The sequence below is a fragment of the Eretmochelys imbricata genome, chromosome 6, assembly GCF_965152235.1.
Source record: "Eretmochelys imbricata isolate rEreImb1 chromosome 6, rEreImb1.hap1, whole genome shotgun sequence".
In the NCBI taxonomy this organism is placed as follows: Eukaryota; Metazoa; Chordata; order Testudines; family Cheloniidae; genus Eretmochelys; species Eretmochelys imbricata.
In genome coordinates, this window is record NC_135577.1 from 101,172,512 (window position 1) to 101,182,629 (window position 10,118).

A 10,118-nucleotide genomic window follows, 5' to 3' on the forward strand; every position below is an offset into this window, starting at 1 on the left:
TGGGGTGAGGTTTCAGGGCTGATCATTAGGGAAAAAATATTTGTGCTTCTAAATCCAGCAAATGTGAACTAGATTCACTGAGACCCAAACATGGAGCTCCATAATGACATTTTGTAGAGTCACTTTTTTGTAAATAACTGCACATTAAATGCTGGAAAGGAGGGTGAACTTAGTGGAAAAGTCAAATAGGAGATTTCTGTTTTCTAAAAGTATTCTGGAGGATATAGGGATGTTTCTTCACACCAAGGATGTCTGTTCTAAATATAAAGCCCTAAAAACAAGTCATGTGAGAGTGGAGCAGAATGTTGCTCTCCATCAACAATATGTTTATGTTCAATTTAACTTTGCCTGTTGAGTGTAATTTTAAGTGTAATTAATTCTCCCTACTCTTTAACCTGATCGGAAAGGTCACTGCAGTAAAGAACAACTATGTCCTTTTGTGACTAAAAGCTGTTCCAATAAGCTCTTTGCCTGTAAGTGGCCTTGAGGCTTCAGACTTTTGATTTTTTTTTAAACTGTGGATCTGTGAGGGGGATGATGAGAAAGGTATAAGACGATCCAATGGCTAGAAGTTGAAGCTAGACAAATTCAGACTGAACATAAGGGGTACATTTTTAACAGTGAGAATAATTAACCACTGGAACAATTTGCTAAGTGTAGTGGAGGATTCTCCATCACTGACAATTTTTAAATCATATTTGGATTTTTTTTAAAAGCTACACCCTAGGTATTATTTTGGGGGAAGTTCTATGGCCTGGGTCATACAGGAGGTCAGACAGCTCACAGGGAAAAGAAATGGGGATAAAAATGTCCTTGGTTCTCTGCTAAATACGCATCTCAAGGAAAGTTCAACCAATACCTGTTAATGGTAAACTGCCTTGATTAGTCACAGTACCTGGGAGAGTTAAATATTTATTAAATGTATAAAATGCATTTTCATGATAGTATTTCAATATACTGGAGGTGTCTGTCCCTCAGTCTCCGTGAATGTGATTACATTTGTACTGCTACATGGTAGGAGGATATAAACAGCACCTAGCTTAAGGAGGCCCCAATCCTAAACAGGGGGTCTACATGCTACTGTAATACAAATAGTTATTAGTAATAGCTAATGCAAGGTAGATTGGGCCCAGTGAGCCAAGGCTCACTCTTAGTTACACCTGTGGCATCCCAGGGAACACTTCCCTCACCCCATTATAGTCAATGGCATTGCACAGGGTATAAATTTGGGCACAATTTAGCTCAGAGAATTGCAGATCTTCATTTGAATACATGGCAAACTTGGAGGTTTTCAGGGCTGCATTTTCAAGTGCCTTCCCCAAATGTGCCAGCAAAAGTCTCCCTTGTATACACAGATCTGGTTATCCTGCTGGGCTGGTGAACTTTAAACACTCTGAGCAGTTGGTGTCCAAAAAGCATTTGAATTTTTATTGTGGAAACCTAACATCAAAGCAAAGGACATAACTGTCTCAAACACACGAGGCTCCAGCTGCAGAGTAAAATTTCCAAAGCACCTAAGTTGCTTAGGAGCCTAAGTCTCGTTGAAAGTTAATGGAACTTAAGCTCTGAAGTGCCTCAGTAACTTTTGAAAGTGAGATTTAGCCTCCTGAATTGCCTAGGTGCTTTTGAAAATGACATCCGTAAAGCTCATATCCCTTCCCCACAGAAAAATAGGAATGCAAGCACTTCCCCAGGAATGCCTTCCTCTGTATTAACCTAGTCACCACTGATCTCTCCTGTGTGTAAGTCACACTCTTGTTAGTTAGCAGGGAGTGACTAGCAGCTCCACACCAAAGGCTGCCATTTTGTACCTGGTAGCTATAGGCAGCCCTTTCCCTTGTAGCTGGCAAGTGTTTTCAACTCCTGTTATGTTTCCCTCTCTCTTAACCCTGAGGATATACATCATCATCCAGGTATGCACATATGCTAGGGCACTAGCAAATACCAACTCCCAGACGGTTTTGTTTGGGGGAGGCAGTTTGAGAATCTTGACCTCATAGTTGTGAAGAGGTAAGATCCATTATCTTTGTTCTGCTAATAAAGTAGCTCTAAAACCACCATAAAAATAACTGAGTGTAGCTGATATTGACCCTGGAGGACTGTTCTTTCCCACTCATTCTGAAGGGGCTACAATGAATGCAGGTAAGATGGCCGTCTCTTTTGGATTGTTAATTATTCTGGGCTTCTAATTATAATTAAGAACCGAGGTCCCAATTCAGCAGAATACTCAGGCACATACTACACTTTAAGCGTGTGCTTCATTGCTTTGCTGAATTAGGGCCTCAGGACTCACTGTAGCTTCCACTGAAAATCAATGACAGTTTTACCATTTACTTTCGCAGGTGCACAAACAAGCCTGTAGTGTTTACATGCCAATACTCTGCAGTTTTCGACTAAGGCAGCGATTCTCAAAATTTTGCAAGCTGAGGACCCCCATTTTGATTTAAAAAATTTTCACAGACCCCAAAGCCCCCAGCTCAGCCCCAGGCGCCGCCCCCACTCCACCCCTTCCCACCCCCGCTCCATCCCTACACTTCCCCTCATCTTTCTGCCCCCTCCCCCAAGAAATTGAGGGAGGGAGTGGGAGCAGTTGATCAGTCGGGCCCGCGGACCCCCTGGAGTACCCTTGCGGCCCCACAGGGGTCTGCGGATCCCAGTTTGATAAATGCTCCTTTAAGCATGCTTTGTGCCAAATCATACTATATAAAAAAATTACACTGGTAATGCTGGTTAAAAAAGAAGGGCACATTTCTGCAAGGCCCATCCTGTGTGGAGCAGAGCATGCTACTCGCACTGAATGCAGTGGGAGCTGTGGGCAGTCACCTCCTCTGAGGATTGGGACCATACCCTTATCTAGGTCACTGGTTCTAACTCGTCTCATAACATCCCATAATAAAAAAGCCACTGCCAGCTGCTGTGTGTTGGTGTCTTATGTGACATGAGCTGATGATGTCAGTCCAGTTGCCAGTAAATAGGTGTCCACGTTACACAGCCATCAACATTACTGTCACTCTGTCACCAGTCTCAGCAGAGAGGCCAAGTATTCAAAAGGTCTGACTTTGGCCTGTGAGTTTAAATTCTTCTCTCTACAATAGAGGTTATTCCTCCAAAAGAGGGCTGGGGCAAATTGGTGGGATAATGTGAAAGAGTGCATGTGCTGCTCAAGCAGGGCCTCTTCTGTGGATGGACAAACAAATCTCCTCCTTAGGTGTCAGCCTGGCACTTTTTCACTGGCCCCAAACTCACTTGAGCAATTTATTATTTATTTATTAACAGTAGAAATCACCTCATTTCAAGGGCAAAGCCATCAAACTATTACAACCATATATTTTGGACCACATCCTAGTGAATGCTTCTTGGGAATACATGGCTTTTGTGTGGGAGCCAGCCTGTTACCACACCACCTAAGGTGTGCTATGTACACTATTCTCCTTGACCAGATACAGTGTGAGAAATGGGGCCATGATCCTCTCTTGGGATGACGAGCACCTTTAGGTGTGCTAATCCCATACCATCTGTGCACTCACCGAGCACAAGGACTGCAGTTGTGGCTCACTTCATGACAGACCTTGAAAGAACAGGGAGGCTCATTTTGCCCTTCCCATTCCCCTTGCACATCTCTGCGACCTGCCACAGTGTGGCTGTTGGAGGATTTTGAGGAACTCCAGAAGCACTGGGTTATTAGGAAACATGGTAGTAGATATAATTCACCAGAGACAAGTGCAATGTTCTGCGCACTAAAGAGAAAACATTAAACTACCCACAATAAGTTCTGAATTACATGTAAACAGTCAAGAAACAGCTCTATGGTGGGTGTCATTGTGGGCAGTTGAATGAAGACATCTGCTCAATGTACTGCATAAGTTAAAACAATGTTTAAGATGCTAGACTATCTGAAGAAGACTATGAGTGTTAATACAGAAATTATTGTTATTGCATTATATAGATCAATGATACCTCCACATGGTGATGACTCAGTTATATTTTTGTCACCACATGTCAAAAAGTACATTGCAGAAATCAAAAAGTCCAGAGACCAAAGAAGGACAATGAAAATTATATAGACTTCACTACAAAGAGTATATTCAAGAGAGATTAAAAAGAGGAGGACTATTTACAGATCCCAGTCATGGAATCAGTGTGAGCTTTGTTTATATAAGTGCAGGGCCTCAGGACCATAGTTTGGACAGGAGAATGGTGAAAAGGGATATCAGAGAGGTCTGTAAATTAATGGAGAAAATATTGTAGAAGACCCAATTGTGCAAATTCCCACAGGAGAAGAACAAGGGAGCACTCACTGAAATTAAAAGGCAACAACTGAAAACAAATAGAAGAAAATAGCATGCTTCTTACACAATATGCAGTTAACCCAGAGAACTCTCTCCCACGTATTATCCAAGCAAATAATTTAGTAAGATTAAAAAATTATTAGACATTTACATAAATAATAGTTGCATTAGATGGGATACAATTATAAGGGCTTTAAATTCTCATGCTTCAGGGCATAATGTGATGATCACCTCGGATCAGGAAGATATAGCCATCTCCGCTCATGCCTATCTTATTGCACAATTCAGTGCACTTTCCTCTGAAGCATCTGGCACTGGAGACCAGATACCAGACTAGATAGACCTCTCTTGACATCCTGTAGGGTATTTCCTGTGTTTCTAGACTGCACAGTAAACAGCAAAAGGACCTTTTAAAGAAACAAATCCACTCAAATATATTTCTGGCAAAAGCAATATATATTCAATATCGGAGTAAAATCTTTATGAAAATAGCAAAATAGTATAACTGTGTGTACAACAGCTATATCATGCATCGAAAGAGTTTCTACTGTGCTTAAGGTTACTTAATAAGAATGCAGGCTTGTTCTAATTCTATACAAAATATTGGAATTGTCCTCTTATCTGGGGTGAATTTTATAAAATGTTTTAAATGGCTGTGGTTATGGGACTACATCCTCATCTGGTGTAAATTGGCATAACTCTATGTACACATATTTACACCAGATGAGAATGTGGCCTTTCAAGCATTAGCCATCAACAACTAGTACATTAGGCCAGCTCTTTCTTATGAGATTATTATATTGATTTTCTTTAAGATTTCTGGAGTTCCCATATTTCTCACTCTACCAGCAATTAAATATTAGAATAACAACACTACAGGTACAGTACTGAGGTCTCATTTAGCCTAAGGGCCCCATATGGAAATAAATAAGGTGTACCAATTAATACCTGTCCAAGCATGAATCTTTTTGACTGGATTATTAGAAATTGTGTGCAGCTGTCAAATTCTACTCTTAGTGGCTTCTTGCAGTGATTGAGAATAGGCACAAAAGCTTAGTCTAGAACATTAAGTTAATGGTAAAGACAGGTGCGTAAGGTTTATAAAAATAGATGTAGCCTAAGACTCAGATTTTATCAAATTCAGATCTTTTGGAATCATTTTGTACCATTTTTAATGACATTTTCTCAGTGAGGTGTCCTGATGATGTTGACTCATTGACCAGATATGAGAAGGATTTGTTTAGTATGTTGATAAGCAATAAGATCACGTAAAGCCTGTCTCTCTGAAAGAGCCTTGATCATAAAGCTTCACAGTCTGTCTTCTGAATGTTAGAAGCTGTTGAAAGTATTTGATAGCATGCAATCCATTTATTTTCTTGGCTAAACATGGTTTGTAAGTTATTTAAAAAGTTCATACACTGATGCTATTTTTCTATTCAATAAAAGACAGTGATGATATCATGTATATAATGACTTTTTTCCCTTTTATCACATAATCCAGCCCAAACTGACTATTTGCTTTTGTAACCCACACACCTCCTGGGTGTGGTGTTCTGTCTCATCTAGTAACACCAAGAGCACTTAGAGAGAGAGAGTGAGATTAATCAGTCTGCTCTACAACCTTAGCCATAGGGCTTTTAGCTTATGCAGTAGAGGCTGATGCATTTAGCTCTAGAGGTCCCAGGTTCAATCCTGCCCAGACAACAAGGGTCTGTTGGTGTTACAAGATTAAACCTGGGACCTCTGGAGCTAAATGTATGAAGTAAAAGTGCTAAGGCTGTAGAGCAGACTCATTAATCTCTCTCTTTACGTGGTCTCAGTGCTCTGTCTTAGATGGGACAGAGCACCACACCCAGGAGGTCTGTGGGTTATGCTTTGTCTTACTAGTGCATACACAGAACACATTCCTTTACAAATAGCAGTTTGGAGTCTATAACAGGGCAGTCTTCCCCTTTTCAGGGCAATGGGGCCTTTGGGCCAGATAGCTCCGTTCCAAGGGATGGCCCCTTTAAGAACACATATTTGGGACTGGTAGGATCACCACACCTAGCTGGGAATGGGGCCAGCTGATGGAGTCACAAGACTGCCTGCTGGGAGTATAAAAGCAGTTCCCCAGTCAGTAGAGGACTGGAAATAGTGGCTGTGGTTCTTCTTTGCTGCTGCTTCCTCATGATGTGGTAAAGTGAGCGTGATGGTGGGTCTAGCAATCTTGCTGCAGGGAGGATGTAGGCTCCTGAATGATTTCCCTGCAGTGCCCAGCCCAGCCTCCAGCCCTGCCAGTCAGGGGAAAAGTTTATATGTGGCACTAGTGTTAAGCTGTTTTGTTTTGGGAGAAACAAACCCACCCTTAAGGAAAAGGGACTGAAAGACTGCCATGGCTTAGTGTTTTCCTGATATGTTGGCCAGTGAGTTACAGAGTGACTCATGCTTCCTCAGACCTCAACTGTACATCCATCAATATTCTCCTTAAATACATACCCTCACTTCCTTCCATCTTGGAAATGTTGATTTAACCCTCAAATTACACCTATAGTAGGCCAAATTTTTGTCCCCTTCAAATTTTGCTGCTGAAGTCACTATAATCAGAATTTGGCTAGTTTATAGCTGCGATGGGCAGAAAGGAGGCCAGGGGGAGCACCTAATTAATTACTTAGACTATCTGGGTTTGATGGGAAGCTGCAAGCCCTGTGCTGTCAGGCGGCCAGTGAGAGCCCCTACAGCGGGGAACAAAATCACCTTACTCCGTAGAGCTGGCAACACTGTGCCTCACACACACTGCTGCTGAACAGAGGGAGTTCAAAAATCAAAAGACAGACCAAAAACCACAGTATGATCTTAAAAACACTTTTTTGGGGGGAGTCTGACCCATGGTTTTTGAGTGTTGGCAATATTGGGACTGTTGCAATTGCTGTGCACAAACATGGTCTCTCTGAGCATGAAAGAGAATTGATGACACAGGTATCTGCAAGCTACTGGGCAGGAAAATAGGTGAAAGGGAGAAGAAGGTGTGTGATTTATATTGGCCTAAAGTTTCCTCTGAGTTGTTGGGCATTTGAGAGGCTGGCGAAGAGGCAGTTATTCCTGGGTCAACACCTGTGATTGACATGGTAACTTTTGAGGGAGTACTGGGTTTACAATGGCACCAGTGGTGCAGGGCCCACACTCAGAAGGGGCCCAGATCATGGCCCTGTCCCCTGCTCTGCCCTGAGGCCCCGCCCCTGCTCAGCCTTTTCCCCCCAAATCCTCACCCCCCACTCTGCCTCTTCCCCCTGAGACCCCACCCCCGCTCCGCCTCTTTCCCTGAGGCACCCCAGCCCGCCACTCACACATCTCTGCCCCCTTTCCCCCATCCCTCACCTTTAAGTCAGGAAAAAAGTGATGGGGCCATGCCCTCCCCCGTTCCGGCACCCCTGTTGCCACGTGTCTGGCTTTCGACATGAGTAACCACAATCAGCCTCGCTGCCAGGAAGGTGGGAAGAGAAGCTGCAGCTCAGCTGGAGAGAGAGAAAACTGACTCCCAAGGACCCAGCTCCGCAGAATGAGGTAGGTACTGGCTCTGCGCTGCCCCAGGGGGAATCTGTCTCCCAGACCCCACTGTGCTCTTGCATCCGGCCTCTGCTTTGCTCTGGCCAGGAACTGACCCTCCTCCCCGACCCCGCTGTGCTTACCCCTGCCTTGCTCTGGAGGGGGGTCGGTCCATGACCACCACCCCATTGTTCTTGCCACCAGTCCCTGCTTTACTCCTGCCAGAGACCGACGCCCCCCGGCTGTGCTTTTCTGCGGCCCCTTCCTCGCTCCAGCCATGGACCTTCACTTCCCCACTGTGCTTGCCCTAACCCTGCCTCACTCTGGGGACTGACACCCCCATACAGACCCTGCCGTGTTTGCCCCCAACCCCTACCTCACTCCAGGGACTGATGTGGGCAGCCTTCTGCTGGCCCAGCCCTAGGCTCCCAACCAGCTCTGCTCACTTCTGACCCGCAGCCCCCTGCCAGCCCAGCCCTGGGCTCCCCCGAGAAATAAGGAATAATGAAGGCAAAAAAAATACAACAAAAAAAAACCCAACCCAAAAAAAACAACCACCCTCTTCAGCAGACTGAGAAGAGCATTAGACATGACTTTTCTACTGTTGTTACTGGAAGTTGTGCATTTTATTCTCTGTACAGATATTGAAATCTCAAGGATTTTGGTTCTAATCCTGCTCTGGTATATATTACAATATATAGCTTTGTTTTATTATTTTACTATTATGTAGAGTTTGTTACCATGTCCAGAAGTCTGATTTTTGGACACCAAAGAAGTTAACCACTACTCTTCTTTATCAGATTAAGATATTATTTTGTAACAAATATAATTAAGATCTGGCTTTAGAAAGTGCCATGCACTGAGTGGTCAAAAATTGTGTGGGGTTAGGAAGGACCAAACTAGGCTCATTTATGGGGAAAAGTTTCATTCATGTTTATGCCTGCATTTCTTGGAAGTGGAAAGTTGGTCCACGTGATTAACTTTTCTGGTTTGTCTGAAAGGAAGTATATAGACATGTAAAGGCAAAGCATATAGTGACCTCATTCACTTTGTTTAAATCCTGGAGGTTGCGGGGGGGAGGTGGAGAGGATCGAGTGATAGGAAAGGAGGAAGAGGGATAGCAGTGAGCAGCGTGGCCTCAGGGGAAAAGGAAGGGAGGGGGCAGGGAAAGGGTCTGGCATTCCTGCTGTAGTGTCCCATGGGGCTCACAAATGGTTAATCCACCCCTGTTTTGAAGTGAAAGCCAGTGGCACTGAGCACTACTACCCATAATCCTAGATAGGTGGCAGAGCCATGCTCACACACATAGGTGATACTAGGTTTCAAGCCTATTGGTCTGTTCCATTGCAGCAATGATTCACTCTCCAAAACGCATGGCCTGGAGTGCAGAGGGAGACAGAGGCTGCATGGCTTTTATCTGAGTTCACTGTCTAGGATTCAATTCATATTGTATCCTTATAATAGTTTGGTGCTACTGTACTCAGCCCACTTTGCAGCCCTAGCACTAGCCCTTGCTAAGTTCTCTCAGTGAGAAGAGACTATCAAGGTTCACTTCTGAAATGAGAGTGCATCAATTAAATGTGGTCTAATTTAATTTGCTTGTTAGTGTCTCAGTTCCTTTTTAGGCTGAGAAACTAGCCTTTGGTGGTTGCTAGAGTGTATGTCAAACCGAGCTTATTAGCTTGTTAACATGGCTTGTCAAAATGCTCTTGTGGTTTAAATGAGATATTTGTACCTTCTAATGAAACTTATCAAATCTACGCACATGGCTCTCATGCACTCCAATCACGGAAAAGCCAATGCAGCCATTACTGCAGGTATGGCGGGTGAATTTTTAATTTAAGATTGTTCTGAAACCTTCATTTCTATCTTATTCTTAGGAAGTTATTTTTGTGATTGCTTTTCCATTCCTGAGTAATATGTGAGACACAGAGAATTTTTATTTTCGTGTCTATTTGAAATAAATTATTTACACTGTTTGCAGAGAATAAGCAGAATAATTTCAACCTCCTGATTATTTTTTTTGCAAGCTTACATTGCTAGCATATGCAAGTAATAGTGAACTAAAGTTTATTCCCTGAACTCACACGTGTGTGTTTGTGTGGGATGAGTATTCTAATTAAGAACTTTCATTAGGAAACAAGCCAATAGACGATTTTGTCTTTTCAAGTGTAACCCTTCTGCCCGTCAGAGTTGGCAGCAACAAGGGCCGGGTTCAATATCTAGGGGATCCATTCCAATAACACAATGCAAACCGGCTCGAGCCCCCACCCAGTGACCTGGGACAAATATATACCACCCCCG